Raw genomic sequence first — 26,473 nt, 5'->3', positions numbered from 1 at the left:
TTAACGCGCCTCTATTGTTCTCTAAGCGTTGACCCTGTAATTGTATGGTGGAATATTACAGTTAATGACTCCTTACACGTCCCTGTGTCATTTACAATACTGCGCGCGTGATTTTTCATGATTAAAATGTGTGTGAGTCTTTCAGTACTTGCCAGTGATGTGTAAAAATCTAATTCCAGTAACGACCAAACTCATGTGTTCTCATGTTGTTCATGTTGCATGAAAACTCATAATTGGAAACTCGGAAACTAAATTTAATGTAGAATTATTTAAAATATTTCCGAGTTTAATAAATAAAATGATAAATTATACAAATTTCTGGATTCGAATCAGCCACATACTTTCTGCGCCAGACGCTAGAATTTATTTGCCACCATAAAACGCAGATAGCAATTAGAAGCACGTAACAACTGGAAATTTGAAAATATTAGAAACGGTTCTGATAAAAACCCGGCTTTGGGCCTGTTTTTCGACAAGGAATTTTACTAAAATACTTCCCATCTTGTTAAAATTAACTTAACAATTATTACTATAAAGTTTCCACACACGTTAGAAGGTATGCTTATATGGCATTACTAAAATATTAACATGAAACATTTTAAAACACATACTATAACTCTAAGTAAAAATTGTAAATTTTATTTTGTATAGATGACTGAAATCAGTCTGTAAATACTTCCTACAAACAAACTTTAACCCTATTGAGCTGAATCAATATTTTTATATTATTATATTATAATGTTTTAAAAAAGTTAAAAAGAATATAATCCCAGTGATGAGATTTGAACCTCACTCCTTCATTAAACAAGCGCGCGCTCTACCGCTGTGCTACTAAACCTCTTGGGAATGTAGAAGAGAATGTATTATAATCATTGTGATGCCAATTTTCTTACGTATTTTACAACTCTTGCTTACTTTTTACCATACCTAACTATTTTAGTTTACTAAATATATTCCTAAGTAGTTTCACTACCATGAAGATTCGTTTAGGCACACCAATATGACTGGTTTGGCCCCTAATGTTTACGAAAGTGACCATATATGCTACACGTGGGTCCGTCATCTTTGTGTCACATTTCCGTTCATCGTCTTCCTTTCCGTTTTTTTTTTATGAAATGACTCCTGCCAAATGCCGTATACAGAGAGTTAATATGTTTACACGTTAAAAGCGAACGTGAAAACATCAGTTTTAACATTTCCATTTTCAAACAGCACACGTTATAGACGAAACCATGGAGAAAAAAAATTGTATAGTTTAGTGTAGTGACTTTTAAGTGCTAATCTTAGTCAGACACTTTCAAAAAATCTTGACAGCCACCTTAAGGAGCGTTTATTCGGGTAGAGTAAATGGGACAGCAACTAGGGAAAGTTATGCCTTTCCGTTTACTCTACCCGTGTAAACGCTCCCTAATGGAATCACCACAGGGTGTGTGTACTGTGTAATAGCTGGAAGTTTCACGTGAGCGGTATCGCAATGCATCCGATGCATTCCAGTTGTGGAAGTGATCCCACCTCGAGGCACATCCTGAAACCAAAAGATCCACTATTTACCCCCAGTCATCAGGAGAGTGAATTGTAACAAAGTTATAACATAACTTGGGTTTACTCTGTTATGACTTAGGAGTGTAACAATGGGCACTAAGAAGTTGTGTTAGTGATGGTGTAAGGGCAGTTGTTAAGTAATTTCATATTTAAAACGAAAACTTCAGATTTTAAGTACTAAATTTTGTGAACTTTGGAACCTATGATTAAACATCCTTTAATGAACAACTTATGCTTTATGACCAAATATTTCCTCACAAATAAAGGCGAGACCTCAATATTTTTTCTCTCGAGGTATTTGATGGCACATATTGTTTGTTGCGAATTCACATTTGTTTTAGTTTAATTTTTTTTTTTCAATGTTTTCGTCTAAATACGTTTATATGCTTGTACATCACTTAACAATCATTGCCCCTTGTTTTAGGCAGCTAGTTTTTCGCGAAAACGCTTGAATATAGGGTAGTACAAAAAAGCACCCTTTTTCATTACGTTGGACATTCATATTAATAATAAACCTTTAAAAAACACATTATTTCCCCACGTCACCAAAATTTACGGGAAGTATGTGTGTTACCCTAAATTATTTCCATTAAATAATTTTACTTCAGTGACAATATCTTCAGTGTGTAGAACTTTGTTCAATTAGACATTATGAAGGCGCTTTGTGTTTCATCATAAATGGTTTCTTTACAGTCATCCTGTATACAGGCTACCCCGCCCCGTGAGTACGCCACTACCATGCTTAGAATAAAATAATCGGATTTTTAAAATCCTTTTATGGACCAAAACAATTGTTAGAACTAAGATTGAGTAGAATAAATGTGGTAATGCAAAAAAACTTGGATAATTCTTTCTTTTTTTTTAGATTTTATGAATAATAACCTTTTTTGTACTAAAAAGGACTAACTTATAGATTATCAACACAAAATAGCACAGATCAAGTATTAAAAAGCAATTATTTTTATTTCTAGTTGAATCGTAACTGCAGTAAAAAATGAATATGTAATATGTAAAAGAGAAAATGCGCAAATTTAATCTGAAAATAATTTAAAAAATTTTACGTTACACTGTATACATGTTATTTGCACGGAGTAGCGAGGGTCAAAAGTTGCTAAAAAAAAATTACTTTTAAAACAACTAAATCGAATTTTCGCCTAGAGAAATACAAAATTTCATACGTAAATTTCTTGTTTCCGCGCTACTCGAATGACATGCAGACAGCCTTATTTTCTCTTTTATGTCTACACATTGAGTTAATGCAGTGAATGACAATGGCACTAACAGCTAAATCACGAAGTGACCGAAGTCCATAAGTGTCGCAAATAGTGCTGGTTTAAAACTTTATACAAATCAAATTTTCATTGATCATGTCAAATCGGAAAAAATAATTAACAATCAGTAAAGTTTTTCAGTCAGTTTATTCAAGAAGTGTTTTGAACGCATACAAGCTAACATGTCATGTTATTTGGACACTTTTAAACATACTGTAGCTTTATATATCAATGTGCATATATAAGTAACTAAACATAAATTATTTATTGCAAACTGAAATAAAATTTATACAAATCTATTAATATTTTACATTTTTTATTCATTTATGACAACACTTAGTAAATCTGTTATTTTTTATTAATTTCTTAATTGTTTCTTATAGAAAAAATACGTGCAAACACAAATGTGTAATTACTAAGGGAACAATGTAACAATTCAGGATAAAATATTTTATACATAAATATTCTATTTACATTCTTTACATTGTCTATTATTGCTCTGCATTTCATAAAAATGCATTATGTCGTTTTTTCGTGATACTGTAACAAATTAAAAGAAAAACAAAAACGAAAATTAACTAAATATATCTTATTTTGGCCTCAGTAGTCTTTGTACTCATAGTATTTATGGAACTGTTTCAATTCCGCAGCCCCATTAGCTTTCAGAAAAGACATGGTAGACATTTATTTTCCTTGATAGCTATATCATAAATAGCATATTTTACACTTTTAATTTTTACTTGTGCGTATATAAAGCGAATAAAAATAGTTACAGTTGTATTAAATTCCAAAGAATGAAATTACACACAAATAATTGCTACAAAAGCTACGCCCCAGTCAAAAATCCGTTCCAAGTAAACCAATTATAGATATTTATTACGGTTTCATAGATATGTATATAGTCATTTTTTTTCCTTACTGAAGTAACAATTTCTGCACACACGTGAAGCATTATTTCTGTGTTCTTAGTTGTGTGGCATTAAGACCTACTAAAAAGCAACGAGACACATTATTCTTTGTCTTGTATACAAAAAGTTAACCTTAACAAAAACGGAAGTTGAAAAGCGAGTCGATTAAGTCCACTGTAGGACTCGGGTGACTAACAGCTTGTAGACAGCCGTATTTCTGAATGAAGACGTCCACACAGCAGCCGGTATGGGTCAGGCAAGTCCCAAGTCATAGAAAGGAATTTTCTTTGAGTGAACAAGTGGAATGGAAAAGATAAGCTGTTTTATGTTTTGACCATTACGAAATTTCATCTCATTATCTAAAGATATTAAAAGAACTTCTAATGGAAATATATAAATTCTTGGGTTTTGAACATATAATTGCCAGCCTTAAAAATTTGTAAAAGGTTTTATACTTTTAATACCTATTGAACCTTAGTTATTAAAATACCTGAGGACAAATTGGAGAAATGATTTTCATTCCTTGGTTATATATTTTCCTCTTAATTTAACAACCTCCAGGGCGAAGTCTGTATTTTCCAACCTTTGCTGCTGTAATACCAATGTTTATAAGTTCACACACTCTTTATTTGAAGGCACTATCCACGCCTAATCTGGAGAGCAATATGTTATCTACAGGCTGCAAGCCAAGTTATGTGAGAAACATTGCATTCCACCCCCATCCCAAAGCCAAGAGGTATAATGTTGACATTCTCCCTCCTCCCCCATTTAAACAAATTCTATAGATCCATATTTATATGAGGCAAGTGTTTCATTAATTTAAAATTAACTCATTTTTGGTCTATTTTAGTAAACATTTGAATGAATCGAAATAAAAAGTGCTTTATTTAACAGCTCAAATATGAGTGCAATTATTAAAAATGAAATCCAGATGATAATAATAAAAAAATCCATAAAACGTTTTATATGGAACTATTGAATGGTTATAAAATCGCATAAGACATACAACAAAAATTGTACAAAGGGAGAAATCTTATTGAACATGAACTTTAAAAACCTCCACTACCAAACACTTGTAGCTGTGCGCTACATGCGAAAACATGATCAACTGTAACACAGAGTGCGCTGATGGTTGTATGAACTTGCCAAGAGAGCAGCATTGTTTCTCATACAAAAACAAAACAAGTGTTATACAGAATACAATACAGTGCATGCACGCTATAAATATTATATACATGAACAAGATAAAGCACAATTTTCTGAAAGTTGTTTCTATTACAAATGATTATAAAATAATTATTCATGTTTGTTAACTTTAAATGTATGAATTGCAATAACTATTGCAGTAATCCTTCTGTAATTATACTTTAACTGTGATGTGAGAAAAATTGTAATGGTTCTCCCAGAATACAAAGCTATTTACATTTCAGAACTAAGTTACAGTTTTCATGTGTGTCAATAAAGTACAGAAAATATAATATGGAAACTGAAATTATTGAACACTGAGAGATAAGCTTCCCGAAAACAAGTGTTTGTCCAACACAGTTTATACATCTTGTTTTATACTCTAAATGCATGAAGTGATTAGAATATTAAAAACCTGTTTTATTTTTAACATGGAATTTGTTTTTTTTTAATGAGAGTAGTATGTAAATGGGCATCCGAGGACAGGGTCCAGGGTGAGGAGCCGAGGAGCCGACCGCCATATTGGATTGTGACGTCACGGCGGCCATCTTGGATGGTTGTGACCTTGACCTTTGACCTTGACCTTGAATTTGATCCTCAAAATGTGTCAAAATCCGCCAAAATTGGGCAAAATTTGCCCAAAATTCCTCAAAATTTCAATTTCTGTGAAAAAAAATTCCGCCAAAAAATCTCAAAAAATTCCACAATTCAAAAATTCCCGTTTTCGAGAGAAAAATTCCCGTTTCGAGGGAAAATTTCCCGTTTTTAGTCCTTAAAAATCCCAGCGGCTAGAAATGTCCATATGTAGGCTTAAGCATCCATGTATACAGCCTACGATAAGCCTCTGACGTCATCATGGATTATGACGTCACCGTTGCAATTTCCGTTACGGCCGCCATCTTTAACTTTTTTATTTATTATCCGATTTTAATGAAATTTTTTTTTAAATTATAAAAATATTCATTTAATAAAATTTCAATAAAATATTTATAAAAAACAAACATGTACGACACGGAGCTCGGAGTCCTCGGTTCAAACCCGGTGAGGGCAAAAAAAAATAAAAATGGCGACCGATCCTTCCCCCGTGGTGGCTGCTGACATACTGACTCCCAACACTTTTTTTCAAAAGCATATATATCGTCATCTAGTATGACGTCATGTCCGCCATCTTGTCTTAGATGCTGGAAGCCATCATCAATGTATCGTCGGCTAGAGTGCGCTGACGCCATGTTAGTTTAATTCTTACCCGCTAGAGTGCAGTAATCATTTATTACTGTGACACCCGACATCTTGTCATTTGGCCGCCATCTTGAAAATCCGTAATTATTTAGCTAGAAATTCGGGAAAAATTCCAAAATTCATTAAATTTGTAATCTATATACTGATTGATTAGGTCGACTAAGGTCCTTGGTACGATCTAGGACGATGCAAAAAAAAAAGGAAATATAACATCAATTTAACATAATAGTAACAGGTTCGAAAATAAAAACACTGCAAGTTCTTTTACAAACATAATATTTATTACATAATTTCTATTTTACTACAGGATCACCTGCGAAGGTTAGCAATCTTACAAACATTTAGGTCCGCATAGGCGTGAAATGACTAATTCTTAGCTCCAATCGGTTTATACAAGACAGAGTCCAGCCAGATCCTTTACAGACATAGTCCTCCTCTTCTTGACAGAGTTTCTGGATACCTTGTTTAACAGTTTGCTTGATATCGTTAGAACTGTAAATTACTGCAGCCGATGTCTTGAATGCACACTTCTTCACTTTGTCATCGAACGGATAAGGCTTTCCATATATACAGTCCAACCACAAGTTATATTTCAAAGGTCCGTTTGTTGCTACGTCATCAGTAAGCTGATTGATTATGTCCTGTCTGATATCATCAAGAAAATTACAAATGTCCTTTGACTCACTTAACGTACTTGGATAATAGTAGTCTTTCAATGTTCCACGAAATGCAGACTGCGCCAAGTAGAAGCCATTATCGTTCACTTGTAATGCTCCGATCACAGTCTTATGTTTATTTTCATGTTCAGATGCCACAGCAATCGGTTGCTGCACATCAGTTTTTTTACTTGTACGCTCACGAGTCACCAATCTAAACTCAGGAGTCGTAATTGCTGCAGGTAGTTCAGCAGTAGGCGCACTGACTTCACCTTTACAGTTTATCGAATGTTGGCGCAAATTATCAATTCGAGTAAACCATTTATGACACTCGTCACAGCGAAACTTCATGCGAGAAGGATTCTTCGTACATTTACTCCTCTCATGTCTCCGTACATCATGTGCAAATGCAAACGTCATGTCGCAGTAGCCACAAGGATGCCTAGTTGAAGACAAACCCGAACCAGATGTCGCTGTTACTGCAACTGAATCATTTTCAGGCATACTCTTATGCACATCAATGCATCGCTGTTGTATAGAAACCTTTACTTTCTGCCGCACTGCAGGTCCTTTACATGTCTCCAAGTGATGCTTCAAATTAGCATTTCTTGTAAATTGCTTGCGACACTTAATACAACCAAACATTTTACGATAAGGGTTCTTGGCACATTCTCTCTTCTCGTGTCGACGAGCATTGCTGATGTTTGAGAAAATCTTGTCACAGTAACGACATCAATGTTCGTTAGTTGACGATTCGCCATCCATTGAAGTCTCCATCGAGGGCGAAACAGCGTTCGTCGAGGTTTCCTGTACAGTCAGCACTACCGGCATTAAAGTCTCTTCTGCTGGTGGTATCACATCTGTTGAAATCCCCTCCAATGTTGACGTCATCGTTACCAACGGGATCTGCTCCTTCTCCGTCGTAGCTTCCGATAAGGTTCCCGTAGTCGATGGTACAACCTCCGAGTTCAACGTTAAAGACGGTAAAGATGCCATCGAGTTCGCAAGATCAGATAATTACGCGATTTATGCACCAGATTAAACAATCTAGGTGATCCTTACACCGCCGTCGTCAGAAACAAACTGAGCGTCCTGCTGTCTAGGACTCGCTTATATACATGCACCGGATGGAATAATACGCTAGTCAAATCAAGAACAATTTATTATAATACTAGAGTCAAAACAACATTAAAAAAATTAAACACCATCAAAAAAAAAGGAAGCACACTTGGAAGCACCGACAACGAAAAGGCAGCACATTTGGAAGCACCGACAACGAAAAAGGCAGCACCATCATCGAAAAGGCCGCACATTTGTCATTGGCTCCAATATTCATTGGCTCCAATATTCATTGGCTCCAATATTCATTGGCTCCAATATTCATTGGTTCCATCAGTCTATTGATTCTATCAGTCTAGTGACTCCAACAGTCATTGACACCAACGGTCTTTTTCTTCATCAGCTCCAATGATATTTGGCTAGAATGCTACGAGTCTAAGAGACCATGAGACTACAATTCTACGAGTGTATAAGACTCCTCCAACTACCTTCAAGTGTATAAAGCTCCAAATGCTCCAACAGCTCCAACACGCAATGTACGCGCAAGACATGCAATTTACACGCAATAAATGTAATGATTACACAGTACACACACACAGGAAACGGAACGTACACACAGTACACACAGGAAACGGAACGTACACACAGTACACACAGGAAATGGAACGTACACACAGTACACACACAGGGAACGGAACGTACACACAGTACACACAGGAAACGGAACGTACACACAGTACACACAGGGAACGGAACGTACACACAGTACACAGGAAACGGAACGTACACACAGTACACACAGGAAACGGAACGTACACACAGTACACACAGGAAACGAAACGGAACGTACACACATTACACACAGGAAACGGAACGAACACGTAATATTCACGCAATTGACACACAGTACACGCAGAGTACACGCAATTTACGCAAAGTACACCCAATGTACGCAATGTACGCAATATATATGTAATGTACACACAATGACTACGCTTCGTTCGCGCAGGACAAGCATTTAATGAAAACGAAGCACGTTTGGACGGAAATTCTATAAAACGAAAGCTCATTTAACGAAAAGGAGGCGCATTCTCTCGTTCATTCAACTTGGTAGGATACGATCTTCAATGATAAGTTAGGATATAATCTCTCCAACAGTCTATGAATCCAACAGTTTATATTTCCATTAGCCATCGACTCCAACAGTCATTGACTCCAACAGTCATTGACTCCAACAGTCATTGGCTCCAACAGTCATTGCCTCCAACAGACATTGTCTCCAACGGCCTTTTGGTTCATCAGCTCCAATGATATTTGGTTATAATGCTACGACTCTAAGAGACTATGAGACTACAATTCTACGAGTGTACAAGACTCCTCCAACTACCTTCAAGCGTACAAAGCTCCAACTACTTCAGCAGCATTATGTTATAATAGTACAAGGCTACTTGACTACGAAGCTACAAGTCTACATGGCTCCAATTGCGGCATCTGTCTTCGTCTGAATTTTCTCTTTGACTCCAACTCCGCCCGCCAGCATCTCTTCGATCTGCACCTCGATTATGTTATAATAGTACAAGGCTACTTGACTACGAAGCTACAAGTCTACATGGCTCCAATTACGGCATCTGTCTTCGGCTGAATTTTCTCTTTGGCTCCAACTGCTACAGCAGCATTATGTTATAATAGTACAAGGCTACTTGACTACGAAGCTACACATCTACAAGTCTCCAATTATCACATCTGTCTTCGTCAGCATTTTCTCTTTTGCTCCCACTGCTCCAACAGCATTATGTTATATGATTCCATGGATACTTTGTTACATAGCTACAGGTCTACGAGGTTCCAATGCATCATGTTTACGAAGCTTCCAGAACACAGGGTTACGAGACTGCGAGGCTACAGGACTACGAAGCTTCCAGGACACGAGGCTACATGGCTACGAGACTACATGACTCTAACTGATTACAATAGCACCACTCAGTGGTGAGAGTTAGGTTATCTCATGCAAAAGTACTTTATGCATGTAGTTCTGCTTTTCAACAACAGATGTCGCCACATGTTGCTTGCAGGTAAATAATATTTAGTTCTTTTATGCGAGATGCGGGATGCTCACTAACGATCGCAAAAGAAGGATGGCTTCGCTAGACTCCAAGGAAAAGGAAGTTCGTCTTACATGTTGGTGCTCCACAGATGTCTCATGGCGTAATATTAATTTGACTGAGTAATGATATTTGTCAATTCCACCTGATAAAAATATTGCAAGTTTTGATTTAGTAGCAGAAATTATCGAATTAAATGTAACTCCAATTAAAATGACATGTCTCAATAGACAAAAAAAAATCCATGCAGAGAGTGGTTCCTCAGAATAGTCAGAAACACTTGAAGAAACCACAGGAATGATTGCAAGAACACGGGAAAAACCATCAAATTATTGACATTAATAATCAGGAGCACACGGAGAAAACCATCATAATATTGGCAAGAATAATCAGGAGCACACGGAGAAAACCATCATAATATTGACCAGATTAATCAGAAGTACTCGGAGAAAACCACCACATGTTTTCTTTGATATCATAAAATTACAGGAAAAAAATATTTAAAAAAAAAATAAAAATAAATTAATAAAAAAATAAAAAAATGCATAAATTTCTGGCTTGTACAAGAACTCTATCTTTGCTCAACAATGATAAGTTTACAAGCTAGCAGAAACTGTTTATGCATTTTTTTATTTGTTTTATTTTTTTATTAATTTATTTTTATTTTTTTTTTAATATTTTTTTCCTGTAATTTTATGATATCAAGGAAAACATGTGGTGGTTTTCTCCGAGTACTTCTGATTAATCTGGTCAATATTATGATGGTTTTCTCCGTGTGCTCCTGATTATTCTTGCCAATATTATGATGGTTTTCTCCGTGTGCTCCTGATTATTAATGTCAATAATTTGATGGTTTTTCCCGTGTTCTTGCAATCATTCCTGTGGTTTCTTCAAGTGTTTCTGACTATTCTGAGGAACCACTCTCTGCATGGATTTTTTTTTTTGTCTATTGAGACATGTCATTTTAATTGGAGTTACATTTAATTCGATAATTTCTGCTACTAAATCAAAACTTGCAATATTTTTATCAGGTGGAATTGACAAATATCATTACTCAGTCAAATTAATATTACGCCATGAGACATCTGTGGAGCACCAACATGTAAGACGAACTTCCTTTTCCTTGGAGTCTAGCGAAGCCATCCTTCTTTTGCGATCGTTAGTGAGCATCCCGCATCTCGCATAAAAGAACTAAATATTATTTACCTGCAAGCAACATGTGGCGACATCTGTTGTTGAAAAGCAGAACTACATGCATAAAGTACTTTTGCATGAGATAACCTAACTCTCACCACTGAGTGGTGCTATTGTAATCAGTTAGAGTCATGTAGTCTCGTAGCCATGTAGCCTCGTGTCCTGGAAGCTTCGTAGTCCTGTAGCCTCGCAGTCTCGTAACCCTGTGTTCTGGAAGCTTCGTAAACATGATGCATTGGAACCTCGTAGACCTGTAGCTATGTAACAAAGTATCCATGGAATCATATAACATAATGCTGTTGGAGCAGTGGGAGCAAAAGAGAAAATGCTGACGAAGACAGATGTGATAATTGGAGACTTGTAGATGTGTAGCTTCGTAGTCAAGTAGCCTTGTACTATTATAACATAATGCTGCTGTAGCAGTTGGAGCCAAAGAGAAAATTCAGCCGAAGACAGATGCCGTAATTGGAGCCATGTAGACTTGTAGCTTCGTAGTCAAGTAGCCTTGTACTATTATAACATAATCGAGGTGCAGATCGAAGAGATGCTGGCGGGCGGAGTTGGAGTCAAAGAGAAAATTCAGACGAAGACAGATGCCGCAATTGGAGCCATGTAGACTTGTAGCTTCGTAGTCAAGTAGCCTTGTACTATTATAACATAATGCTGCTGAAGTAGTTGGAGCTTTGTACGCTTGAAGGTAGTTGGAGGAGTCTTGTACACTCGTAGAATTGTAGTCTCATAGTCTCTTAGAGTCGTAGCATTATAACCAAATATCATTGGAGCTGATGAACCAAAAGGCCGTTGGAGACAATGTCTGTTGGAGGCAATGACTGTTGGAGCCAATGACTGTTGGAGTCAATGACTGTTGGAGTCGATGGCTAATGGAAATATAAACTGTTGGATTCATAGACTGTTGGAGAGATTATATCCTAACTTATCATTGAAGATCGTATCCTACCAAGTTGAATGAACGAGAGAATGCGCCTCCTTTTCGTTAAATGAGCTTTCGTTTTATAGAATTTCCGTCCAAACGTGCTTCGTTTTCATTAAATGCTTGTCCTGCGCGAACGAAGCGTAGTCATTGTGTGTACATTACATATATATTGCGTACATTGCGTACATTGGGTGTACTTTGCGTAAATTGCGTGTACTCTGCGTGTACTGTGTGTCAATTGCGTGAATATTACGTGTTCGTTCCGTTTCCTGTGTGTACTGTGTGTACGTTCCGTTTCCTGTGTGTACTGTGTGTACGTTCCGTTTCCTGTGTACTGTGTGTACGTTCCGTTCCCTGTGTGTACTGTGTGTACGTTCCGTTTCCTGTGTGTACTGTGTGTACGTTCCGTTCCCTGTGTGTGTACTGTGTGTACGTTCCATTTCCTGTGTGTACTGTGTGTACGTTCCGTTTCCTGTGTGTACTGTGTGTACGTTCCGTTTCCTGTGTGTGTGTACTGTGTAATCATTACATTTATTGCGTGTAAATTGCATGTATTGCGCGTACATTGCGTGTTGGAGCTGTTGGAGCATTTGGAGCTTTATACACTTGAAGGTAGTTGGAGGAGTCTTGTACACTCGTAGAATTGTAGTCTCATGGTCTCTTAGACTCGTAGCATTCTAGCCAAATATCATTGGAGCTGATGAAGAAAAAGACCGTTGGTGTCAATGACTGTTGGAGTCACTAGACTGATAGAATCAATAGACTGATGGAACCAATGAATATTGGAGCCAATGAATATTGGAGCCAATGAATATTGGAGCCAATGACAAATGTGCGGCCTTTTCGATGATGGTGCTGCCTTTTTCGTTGTCGGTGCTTCCAAATGTGCTGCCTTTTCGTTGTCGGTGCTTCCAAGTGTGCTTCCTTTTTTTTTGATGGTGTTTAATTTTTTTAATGTTGTTTTGACTCTAGTATTATAATAAATTGTTCTTGATTTGACTAGCGTATTATTCCATCCGGTGCATGTATATAAGCGAGTCCTAGACAGCAGGACGCTCAGTTTGTTTCTGACGACGGCGGTGTAAGGATCACCTAGATTGTTTAATCTGGTGCATAAATCGCGTAATTACCTGTTCTTGCGAACTCGGTGGCATCTTTACCGTCTTTAACGTTGAACTCGGAGGTTGTACCATCGACTACGGGAACCTTATCGACAGCTACGACGGAGAAGGAGCAGATCCCGTTGGTAACGATGACGTCAACATTGGAGGGGATTTCAACAGATGTGATACCACCAGCAGAAGAGACTTTAATGCCGGTAGTGCTGACTGTACAGGAAACCTCGACGAACGCTGTTTCGCCCTCGATGGAGACTTCAATGGATGGCGAATCGTCAACTAACGAACATCGATGTCGTTACTGTGACAAGATTTTCTCAAACATCAGCAATGCTCGTCGACACGAGAAGAGAGAATGTGCCAAGAACCCTTATCGTAAAATGTTTGGTTGTATTAAGTGTCGCAAGCAATTTACAAGAAATGCTAATTTGAAGCATCACTTGGAGACATGTAAAGGACCTGCAGTGCGGCAGAAAGTAAAGGTTTCTATACAACAGCGATGCATTGATGTGCATAAGAGTATGCCTGAAAATGATTCAGTTGCAGTAACAGCGACATCTGGTTCGGGTTTGTCTTCAACTAGGCATCCTTGTGGCTACTGCGACATGACGTTTGCATTTGCACATGATGTACGGAGACATGAGAGGAGTAAATGTACGAAGAATCCTTCTCGCATGAAGTTTCGCTGTGACGAGTGTCATAAATGGTTTACTCGAATTGATAATTTGCGCCAACATTCGATAAACTGTAAAGGTGAAGTCAGTGCGCCTACTGCTGAACTACCTGCAGCAATTACGACTCCTGAGTTTAGATTGGTGACTCGTGAGCGTACAAGTAAAAAAACTGATGTGCAGCAACCGATTGCTGTGGCATCTGAACATGAAAATAAACATAAGACTGTGATCGGAGCATTACAAGTGAACGATAATGGCTTCTACTTGGCGCAGTCTGCATTTCGTGGAACATTGAAAGACTACTATTATCCAAGTACGTTAAGTGAGTCAAAGGACATTTGTAATTTTCTTGATGATATCAGACAGGACATAATCAATCAGCTTACTGATGACGTAGCAACAAACGGACCTTTGAAATATAACTTGTGGTTGGACTGTATATATGGAAAGCCTTATCCGTTCGATGACAAAGTGAAGAAGTGTGCATTCAAGACATCGGCTGCAGTAATTTACAGTTCTAACGATATCAAGCAAACTGTTAAACAAGGTATCCAGAAACTCTGTCAAGAAGAGGAGGACTATGTCTGTAAAGGATCTGGCTGGACTCTGTCTTGTATAAACCGATTGGAGCTAAGAATTAGTCATTTCACGCTTATGCGGACCTAAATGTTTGTAAGATTGCTAACCTTCGCAGGTGATCCTGTAGTAAAATAGAAATTATGTAATAAATATTATGTTTGTAAAAGAACTTGCAGTGTTTTTATTTTCGAACCTGTTACTATTATGTTAAATTGATGTTATATTTCCTTTTTTTTTTGCATCGTCCTAGATCGTACCAAGGACCTTAGTCGACCTAATCAATCAGTATATAGATTACAAATTTAATGAATTTTGGAATTTTTCCCGAATTTCTAGCTAAATAATTACGGATTTTCAAGATGGCGGCCAAATGACAAGATGTCGGGTGTCACAGTAATAAATGATTACTGCACTCTAGCGGGTAAGAATTAAACTAACATGGCGTCAGCGCACTCTAGCCGACGATACATTGATGATGGCTTCCAGCATCTAAGACAAGATGGCGGACATGACGTCATACTAGATGACGATATATATGCTTTTGAAAAAAAGTGTTGGGAGTCAGTATGTCAGCAGCCACCACGGGGGAAGGATCGGTCGCCATTTTTATTTTTTTTTGCCCTCACCGGGTTTGAACCGAGGACTCCGAGCTCCGTGTCGTACATGTTTGTTTTTTATAAATATTTTATTGAAATTTTATTAAATGAATATTTTTATAATTTAAAAAAAAATTTCATTAAAATCGGATAATAAATAAAAAAGTTAAAGATGGCGGCCGTAACGGAAATTGCAACGGTGACGTCATAATCCATGATGACGTCAGAGGCTTATCGTAGGCTGTAGACATGGATGCTTAAGCCTACATATGGACATTTCTAGCCGCTGGGATTTTTAAGGACTAAAAACGGGAAATTTTCCCTCGAAACGGGAATTTTTCTCTCGAAAACGGGAATTTTTGAATTGTGGAATTTTTTGAGATTTTTTGGCGGAATTTTTTTTCACAGAAATTGAAATTTTGAGGAATTTTGGGCCAATTTTGCCCAATTTTGGCGGATTTTGACACATTTTGAGGATCAAATTCAAGGTCAAGGTCAAAGGTCAAGGTCACAACCATCCAAGATGGCCGCCGTGACGTCACAATCCAATATGGCGGTCGGCTCCTCGGCTCCTCACCCTGGACCCTGTCCTCGGATGCCCATTTACATACTACTAATGAGGTCCTATGGTTAGTTACAACATTTATGAAACAGTACTAGAATGAAATATTTGCACGTTTAAAGTAATGGATAATTATTTGTTTACTGTATGGAATCACCTCGAATGTCATTAATTATAATTACGTGTTACTTGTTACACCCCTTCCAATACTGCTTTATAACGCCGTTAAAGAACACATTTCATTCCACACCTGAACATTTACTAGAGTCCTTTGAAATCTGACTCCTATTCATCGACCCATAAACTTATCCCAATGGCCAATTAGCTAATTGAGTGAGGGCTGCAGCAGATTTATTGACGTCCCTGTCAAGACCCTTCATCATCCTTTCAAGAAAATATTAACGTTCCAAACGAGTTCCATTAAATTTAAACCTGAAAGATCATTTGGTTATTAAATATATCTACGGTGTATTAAAAATATGTGCTCCAAAATTTTATTTTTAATTTAAATAAATAAAATTATTTAGTTATCTTATATAACTACTTTTATAACAACCAATGACTCTATAATGCTATATAAATTTATAAAATATAATTGTAATTAATAAAAACGTATGTTATTAAATTAAAGAATTAAAAATTTTTAAACACACAAATCTATGCATATGTATGTAAGTAATGGAATTACGATATTTAGTAAAAACTCCCATATTATTGTCAAAGAAATTGTTTCTAGGATGATGGTTCCAGTACAGACTTTCCGCTTTGAATCATATTTAGAATATTATGAGCATAAACATTAATTGAGGTTAACAATTCCATTTTCAATCATTTTCAAAACCTTAAATTGTGGTAAATAAATTGGGTGTTTATGGACTCATGAAGTTTCAGTATAATCTATTTTGTAAGTTGGTAATCTTTTCTTCACACCAAATTGTTATCAGTAGTATATATTGTAGGCTCCGAGCCTTGGGTTCTGGGTGTGACTGTGGATGGGTTCAATGACCGACCGCCATTACGTCCCGATGACAATCTTGGATGACCTTGACCTTTTATTTTGACATTGATCTTGACCATAGGTCCGAGCTTTCATGGTTCTTATCATCTCGCTTTCAATGTATTTTGTATTAAAAATTTAATTTGTCTATAAGGAACATCGACCTTATGTGCATGAAACAAAACTATGCTGGCACTCTCTAGAAACAAACAGCAGTAACATAAATGGCGGTATCCAAATGACGATCACCAACAGAACAGAAAAAACAATATGGGGGCTATGACGTCATCCAATATGGTGGCCTCCAGCAGACTACAAGATGGCGGACATTTCAACAGAATCAAAAAAGTGACTGTGATGTCAGATCCAAGATGGTGGCCTCCGGCAGACGTAAACAAGATGGCAGACAACATAATTCTAGATGTCGACTTACAGCAGATGAAAACATTATGGCGACTGTGACGTCAGAATCAAATATGGCGGAAGGTTTTACCATAACGAAAGTGCAATGATCATGAGTGGGGAACTCGGTTTAAGATGTAAAAATTTAAAATTATGGAATAAAATATGGCGGACGAAGTCAAGGCCCATGTCACGATCGAAGGTCAAGGTCATCTAAGATGGCGGCCGTGACTTTATGGTAGTCGATCATTGAACCCATCCACATCCACACCCAGAACCCGGGGCTCGGAGCCTCCAAAATATATAGTTCTGTTATCAATTTATAGTATTAGATATAAAACTATTAGCTTTAAAACCTTTTCCTATAAATTCAAACAAACCTTTAAATTTTGAGCAATCAATAATTATAGTTACAAATAGTTTTATTTAATGTCAGAGAGCAGAAATTAATTACTTTTAATACATTATTTGAAGGTTTAGTTAAGTTGGAACCCACGATATGACACATGAAATATTCTAATTTTTTTCAATTTTATTACAGTCATACAAAAATATATACACTTGAATATTTAACAGTAAAGATCAAGTTTATAAAAAAAATCAAACAACTATGCAGGTCATGAGAATTGAATACCAGTAGTATAAATTGGTACCTTCTGACCCAGGCTTCAGGTTGAGGAACCAGGAACCGACCGCAATCTTGGATTGTGACGTCACGGCGGCCAACCTAGATGACCTTGACCTTCGAAATTTGTCAAAATTTGCCAAAAAAATACCCTAAATTTGCCAAAATTGGTCAAAATACGTCAAATATCCAGTTTTTAAGAGGAAATTTCCCTCAAAAATACACAAAAATTTTGAAAAATAAACAAATCTTCTAATTAAAGATAAATATTCCCGCTTTAGTCCTCAAAATTGCCAACGGCTTCAAAGACATCACCATTGCACATTTTGTCATTGTCACCATCTTAGATTCTATAAACAATGCACTTCTCGTCCTGCCCACCATGTTGGAGATGTATGACGTCATTTTTGTTCATTTAATTATGGCCACCATCTTTAATTATGACTTAACCGTTGCATATTATCATTACTCCCGCTATTTTGAAAATCTGTATTTTTTGTGCTAGAAAAATGGGAAAAATTTTAAAATTTTAAAAATATTAATTAATACAATTTTTAATAGAAACACTCCTCCATTTTGGATTATGTAATCACGATCGCCATATTGAGTATCCATAATTATTATCAGATTTTAATTGTAAAAGATTTAAAATTTATAAAAAAAATTATTAATCTAATTTTAATTAAATTTTAATTGAAAACGCACTTACATCATGAAATCCTCGGTTCGAACCCGATGAAGGTAAAATAAAAAAATGACACATCCTTTCTCCACAGAAACCACCGACAGTATGACATCCCACCACTAATGCTAAGGTATATATATCGCCAGCTAGTATGATGTCATTACCACCACCTTGTTTTAGTCTGCTGGATATGACCTCTTGTTTTCTTCCACTATCTTGTTTTCGACTACTGGAGGCCGCCATCTTGTTTTCGTCTGCTAAACTGCACTACTCCCATGTTAGTTTAATTTTTACCCGCTAGAAATCAGTTAAGAATAGGAGAAATAAGCATAAAAGTAGGGACGAAAGAATTATACAAGACAGCGGGAAGAAACAAACTAGAGATAAGGAAAAGCAGTCGAGGTGGGGAGAAAGAGCAGACAAGGAGGAAAGGTAGATGGAATCAAAAATGTAAGGAAGTAGTGCACGAAGGGGAGAAGTAGGGATTAACAAGTCAGGGTGTTATATGCGGACAAAAAGGAATGAAGAGAAAAAAAGGCATTAAAAAGGTAAAAAAAAAAACAGAGAACGTGTGGCAGTCAAGGACGGGAGAAGAGATAGAAAAAGAGGAATGGATGGGAGAAAGACAGATACAATGAGGATAGGTAAGGCAATCAAGTAGAGGAGGAAGAGCCAGTCAAAAAGTGAAGGAGGGGTGGATAAGGCAGTGAAGGAATAAAGAAAGAAGCTGAAAAGAAGGTTGTAAAAACATTCTTAGAGTGGAGGTATAATCAGTTAAGGAAGCAAAGAAATAGCAGACAAAAGAGAAAAGAAGAAACAGAAAAAGAAGAGAGAAAATGCAGTAAAAGATAAGATAAGATAAAATATGCCGTTAAGAAGAGTAAAAAGAGATATTCAAGAAAGAGAGGTAAATACTGTCAATAAGGGAAAAGTGACATAAAAGTGTGGAGGAAAGGGCAGACAATACAGGATGAAAGAGGTTGCCAAGAAGGAAAAAGAATGTCAGTTAAGAAAAGTAGGTAGGGTCTGTCAATTACAAGAGGCATATAAAGAACAGAGAAGGAATAATTCAGGGAGGCAAGGAAGGATAAATTAAGTTGGGGAGTAATAAACATTCAAGGAGGAGAGGAAGAGACACAGACAGGAGAGGAAGAAGAGACAGTCAAGGAGGGAAGAAAGAAGCAGGCATGGAGATGAGACAGATGCAGACAAGGAGAGGAGAAAGCGACACTTTTGAAAGGAAGAAGAATATGAGGAAAACAGTAAGTAAAAGGGATACAATGTGAAGAGTAACACGAATGACTAAATGATATGAAATGACAGACAAGGAGAGGAAGATGCATACAAAGAAAAGGAAAAAGAGACTTACAAAGATGTGAAAGAAAAGGGACAAGTATGAAAAAAAGAGGCAGACTTAATGTGAAAAAAGGCAGTTCAAGACAAGAAGGGTACGAAGAAGTAGACAAAGCAAAGTGGTAGAAAGAGTAAAGAGGATAAGGAAATGCAGTTAAGTTATATTTATGGAGTCAATAAAGGAGTGACATAAGTAACCAATGAGGCAGTGAGGAGGAAGGAGAGTCAATCAAAGATGGGAGTAAGTGACAGGCAAGATAGCAGGAAATGTTTGGCAATGAAAATAGACGAGGTTTACGGGATGTGAGTAAAGAGTAGACAAGGTGTTATAAAATAGGCTTACAAGAAGGGAAGGGAAAGCAGTCAGTGAATAAAGGATAAGGTAGTCAAGAAGGGATAAAGAGACTGTCAAATAGAGGAGTAATAAGAAAAGGAGAGGAAGAAGAGAGAGAAAAGAAAAATCGGTTGACAATAAGGGACTAAGAGGCAGAAAATAAGGTAAAAGGTAGACAAGGTGGGAAAGAACAGTCAGACATAGTGGGGAGTAAGAGACCTGCAAGAATAGAAAGAAAGACAGACAAGAAGACAAAATAGCTGACAAGGAGGGGAGGAAGAGGCACTAAAGAAGGAAGGAAAGGGCATTCAGGTAGGAGAGAAAAAAAAACAGTTCAGAAAAGGAAGTAGCCGTTGGAAAGAAAAAAGGCAATCAGTAAATCAGTTGTGAGTGTCCAATAAACAGCAGTTGGACCTTGCGATCATGTTTAGTTGTGGCGTGTCTGGTGTCCTAGCCAGGCAAACGTGTCACGCGTAGCGTTAGTGTTACGAGAACGAGCAGTCCGGACTTGTGCCAGTTTCGCGGGGCGTATGCCACATAAAGTCCTTCATCGCCAATTCGCAAGTATTCATCCCTGAGAGCCACCCGTCATCGTGCTCTGCCGTGAGGTCTGTGCGGTTTGTCACCTAATCCACCACCTGGCGCCAATTTCTAAGAAGAGTCAATTATAAGCAGAATAGGCAGTGAAGGGAGATTGAAAGAGGCATTCATGGAGGGGAAGCTTCTGCCAGCTTGTGAAATTCTCTGTTGTCGAGAAAGGATAGTGTTCTAGTACAACCCAGAATGTTTTGTAATTTTTTAATATTTTTTTGTTTTTATTTTAAATTTTTTCTGTTATTAAGTAAAACGTGTGACGGTTTTCTGCGTGCGTTCCTGATTATTCCTGTCAATATTAGGGTGGTTTTCTCAGTGTACTCTTGATTATTCCTGTGGTTTCTTCAAGTGCTTCTGGCTATTTCTGAGAAACTGATCTCTGCATGAAAGATTTTTTACTTAATGGTACATGTCTTTTTATTCAGAGTTACATTTATTTAGTGAATTTCTGCTACTAAATCAGTACTTGCAATATTTTTTCCAGGTGGAATTAAAAAAATAAAAAACTATTACTCAGCCAAATAATAAGCTCTGAGACATCTGAGAAACACTAACATGCAAGACGAAACTTCCTTCTTTTGCGATCGTTAGTGAGTATCCCACATCCCACATAAAAGAAATAAATAATATTTACCTACATGTAACACGTGAGGAAATATGTAGGCAGGAATCAGGACTAATTCAACAAGTTATTTTGCATGAGATAAATTAACTCTCACCACTGAATGGAGATATTGTAGTCAGTTGGAGCCATGTATTCTCGAAACCTATAAGTCTCGTAACCACGTAGCCTTGTGTTGTGTGTTACAATATTTTTTATCAGTTGGAAATCAAAAAATAAACATCCATTACACAGTCAAATAATATGACATGAGACATCTGTAAAGCACTAACATGCAAGACGAACATCTTTCTCCTTGGTGACTAGTGAAGCCATCCTTCTTTTGTGGTCGTTAGTGAGCATCCCGCATCCCACATAAAATAACTTAATATTTACCTGCAAGAAACACGTGGCGACATCTGTTGACAAGAATTGAGACTACTTACAACAAGTTCTTTTGCATGAGATAACTTAACTCTCGCCGCTGAATGGAGTCCAAGACACTTAAAGCCAAGTAGTCTCGTAGCTACGTAAGTAGTATATAATAGGGGCTCCGGAAACAGGTGCCAGGCGGCGGTGCCTGTGGTGCCGACCGCCATCTTGGATTAATGACTTCACGGCCGGCAATAATTCATCAAAATTCCTCAAAAATGACTCAAAATGACTCAAAAATTCCCGTTTTGAGGAAAAATTTCCCGTTTTAGTCCGTAAAAATCCCAGCGGCTAGAAATGTCCTTAAAGAGGCTTAAGCATCCTTAACTCAAGCCTCAGTTAAACCTTTATCAGGACTTGACCTTGACCCCGACGGCCATTTTGGATCCGCCATCTTGGATCCACCATTTTGGATGACATCATTGTGTTCTCGAACATTCAAGCGATGTGTTATCCGCCATATTGGATTATGACATCACCGTTGCAATTTCCGTTACGGCCGCCATCTTTAAATATATTATCCGAGTTTAATGAAAAAAATTTTAAAATTTATAAAAAAATTAAATTAATGAAATTTTAATGAAAAAAATTTAAAAAACAAACATTTACGACACGGAGTTCGGAGTCCTCGGTTCGAACCCGGTGAGGGCAAAAAAAAATTAAAAAACGGCGACCGTTTCTTCCCCCGCGGTGGCTGCAGGCATACTGACTCCCACCACTTTTTTTTTCAAAGCATATATATCGTCAGGTAGTATGACGTTATGTCCGCCATCTTGTCTTCGATGCTGGAAGCCATCATCATTGTACCGTCGGCGAGAGTGCGCTGACGCCATGTTAGTTTAATTCTTATCCGCTAGAGTGCAGTAATCATTTATTATTGCTGTGACACCCGCCATCTTGTCATTTGGCCGCCATCTTAAAAATCCGTAATTTTTATGCCAGAAATTCGGGAAAAATTTCTAAATTCGTTAAATAAATTGGCAATAAATATACAGATTGATACGATCGATTACCGTCCTTGGTTCGATACCCGATCGATGCAATAATGTTTAATTTTATGTAAAAAGGAATAATAATTACAATAAACCATGTTAAACTTTCGTAAAGAGACTTTAAGTCCTCTACTACCATCAACCTATCAGACATCAAGACCACAATAATGTAAATTCGTAATTGTAATGCTAGAAATTCGGGAAAAATTCCAAAATTCATTAAATAAATTTGTAATCTATATACTGATTGATTAGGTCGACTAAGGTCCTTGGTTCGATCCCAGCCGATACAAAAAAAAATTAAATATAACATCAATTTAACATAATAGTAACAGGTTCGAGGAATTAAACACCGCCAGTTCTTTTACAAACATAATATTTATTACACAATCTCTATTCTACTACAGGATCAGATGCGAAAGCCAGCAATCTTACAATCATTTAGTTCCGCAGCAGTGTGAAATGACCAATTCTTAGCTCCAATCGGTTTATACTAGACAGAGTCCAGCCAGAACCTTTACAGACATAGTCCTCCTCTTCTTGACAGAGTTTCTTGATACCATGTTTAACAGTTTGCTTCACATCGTCAGAACTGTAAATTACTGCAGCCGAAGTCTTGAAAGCACACTTCTTCACTTTGTCATCTAACGGATACGGCTTTCCATTTAGACAGTCCAACCACAAGTTATATTTTAATGAACCGTTTGTTGCTACGTCATCAGTAAGCTGATTGATTGTGTCCTGTCTGATATCATCAAGAAAAGTACAAATGTCTTTCGACTCACCTAACGTATTTAAATAATAGTAGTCCTTCAATGTTCCATGAAATGCAGACTGCGCCAAGTAGAAGCCATTATCGTTCACTTGTAGGGGAAAGGCACCTAAGAGTGCGCATCCCCTAAGAGTACGCATTGCTATTTTCTTACAGTTGGCAACATTGAAAAAAAAGTGTATAGCCTCAGATTGTTCGTTACTGTGTGAGAAACGAGTGGCGTGAAACTTGCAGCTGCACAAGATTATTTGTAGATTTGAAAGGTGAGAGTTCATTTGTTGTTGTTTTCATGTAATATTTTTATCGGGTAACTTAAGCTATAGCAAGTAGGTAAACAGAGATGCGTTCATTATCTTTATATTACGTAGCAGCTTTGGTTTTCAGCATTCGTGTCGATAAAGCCATATTAGCTTTTACGGTATGTGCTGCTATCTGTCGACTCTTTTAGATACTTCGTGTTCATTCCCTAAGAGTGCGCACAAAGTTTGTCCACAAGAGTGCGCGCGCACTCTTTGGAGCACCTTGCGTACTCTTTGGGACAAGTTTATATTAATGCAAAATTGAACAATTTTAATCAAATAGGCCTATATTTGTTTCAGAATGTCATCTTCTTATAAGAGAAAATCGGAAAGAAAGTTAATATTTTCAGAAGAAATCTTAAATGAAGCAAGAAACAGAATACTAAATGGGGAAAGTCAACGAAAAGTTGCAAAGGATCTGGGCACAAAGGAATCTACGCTAAGGAAACGCCTAAAAGCAGTAAGTACTATTTAATTAGCAATAATTGTATTATTTTGATAAATGTAACTTAAATGCATGAACTTATTCATGTTTCTTAGTCCGAGTCTTCATTAGAATTAGTAGTGAGTTGAAATCGTCCAAATTGAGACCAACCTAGTATAGGCCAATCAATAGCAATTACTTGACTTCCCATACATAATGTTCCAAAACAAAATTATTAATTACATTTTTTGTAAAAAAATACACAACAATTTATATATATTTCATAAAATTGCTAAGTTACAATAAAGAAAATTTGAGATAATTTATTATTACCTACTTTAGAATTTTTATAAATATAATAAACTTGCATTAATTTAATTCCTTGTCAGTTATCTAGGCTTACTTAACAAAATGTTAATTCATTTCCCATTATACAAAAATAAGGTTTGTTAAGCCTGCATAATTAAAGCAGTCGTTTGTATATTTAGTTATTATTTAGCGATTACTATTAGAAAACTGGCCATCGCTAGCTCAGAATTAATGATTTAGGCTAAATTCAGTCGATTTCGTCGTAAAGAAAAATAATGTACTGTGTCAGTTTAATGGATATTTTTGTGTTCTTGTTTGTGTGTCTCCTTACTCATTTCATTGCTGTTTCATCTACATAACATTCCATTCTTTGAAGCGCTGTTAGGGTAGATTGACCCACTAATATTTCCTTCCTTGCCTTTCCTAGCTGTCATTTATTTTCATTAGTAAGTAGATTCCTGATATCTTATCCTGAGTTGAGTTCGATGATTGTTTCAGGGATCCATACCAGTGTCACTAGGAAGATTGAAACGAGTTTTTACACCGGCTCAAGAGCAAGAACTAGCAGACCACATAAGGGATTTGGACAGCCGATTCTATGGCATAGGGAGAAAGCAACTGATGAGTTTGGCTTTTGAGTATGCGACTCTAAACAATATTCCACACAGGTTCAACAATGTGACAACGGCAGCAGGGCGACACTGGGTGCAAGATTTCTGCAAGAGGCAGAATTTGTCCCTTCGAGCACCCGAAAAATGCAGTCTTGGCCGTGCCATTGGATTTAACAGAGTACAGTGTCAGCGGTTTTTCCATAACTTGAAACAAGTGTCAGATGAAAATAAATTTAATGCTTATCGTATATTCAATATGGATGAAAGTGGAATCTCGTGTGTCCCAAACAAAGTTCCCAAAGTACTTTCTCCCAAAGGCAAACGTTCAGTCAGCAAAGTGTCTTCAGCAGAGAGAGGACAAACTGTGACAGTAGTTTGTTGCATGAATCCTGTTGGTTTCTATGTGCCCCCTGCGATTATTTTCGCCAGGAAAAGAATGAAACAAGAGTTATTTAAAGATGCTCCTGAAGGTTCTTTGCACATGATATCTGATAGTGGCTTCATTAATTCCGATCTGTTTTTGGTCTGGCTTAAACATTTCAAGACCTATGTCAAACCATCTGAGGATGACCCAGTACTCCTAATTCTAGATAATCACTCATCCCACTATTCTCTTGAGGCTGTTCTTTTTTGCCGAGAGCACAATATCACACTTCTTTCACTCCCTCCCCATGCTACACACAAACTGCAACCTCTCGATCGAGGATTCTTCGGCCCTCTGAAATCAATGTTTGCTATTGAAGCGGAAAAATGGATGCACAACCACCCCGGCCGTGCAATTTCCAATTCTGACATTTGTTTTTTGTTCCGCAATTCATATGAGAAGGTTGCCACCATGGAGAAAGCAAAGAATTCATTTCGTGCAACAGGAATTTATCCTTATAACCCTGATGTGTTCAGCGACGAGGATTTCATCCCATCTCATGTGACTGACAGGCCAAATCTAGAGGAGCCAATGGACAGTGGCAACGAGGTGGTTCCTGTTGCTCCAGATACTTCTGTACAAACTGTGAAAAACCCCATCATGCCTTCTAGCTTTGACACATCCCCATCAACTATTGAAAATCTTCAAGTTGATATGGAATGTTTGGTGTCTAGTGAGAATAATGAAACAATGCTGGACCAAATACCGTCGACCAGTAATATTGTCCATGTAGCTGGATTGGAGTTTTCTAACGCTGATGAGAATGATATGCCGATCGATAGTGGTGTCGAGTTGTCGACTAGTGAAATTAATCTGGGTTGCCAAATGCTAGCTGGTGTATCAAGTGAGAAAAATGTTAAGAAAATTAACTCTTCCACCTGCATTGTAAATAATAGTCCTATGAAGGTAGATCAGAGTGAGGGAAAGGGAATCTCTCCAGCCAGCATCGTACCTGTTCCCAAAGCAGACACAACAGTCAAGAGACAAAGGAAAGCCAGGC

General features: G+C 37.2%; 1 long non-coding RNA gene across 1 annotated transcript in view; it reads right to left on the bottom strand.

Annotated features, from left to right (window-relative positions):
• Window positions 1-1,233: 1,233 nt before the first annotated feature.
• Window positions 1,234-26,473, bottom strand: part of LOC134529919 (uncharacterized) — a 55,654-nt gene continuing 30,414 nt past the window's right edge. Inside the window, exon 2 of the long non-coding RNA XR_010074743.1 lies at window positions 1,234-1,525. This is a non-coding gene — a long non-coding RNA (uncharacterized LOC134529919). The remainder of the gene's footprint in view (window positions 1,526-26,473) is intronic.

Source organism: Bacillus rossius, chromosome 1 (assembly GCF_032445375.1).
Source record: "Bacillus rossius redtenbacheri isolate Brsri chromosome 1, Brsri_v3, whole genome shotgun sequence".
Taxonomy (NCBI): Eukaryota; Metazoa; Arthropoda; class Insecta; order Phasmatodea; family Bacillidae; genus Bacillus; species Bacillus rossius.
This window is presented reverse-complemented; position numbering and strand designations above follow the sequence as displayed.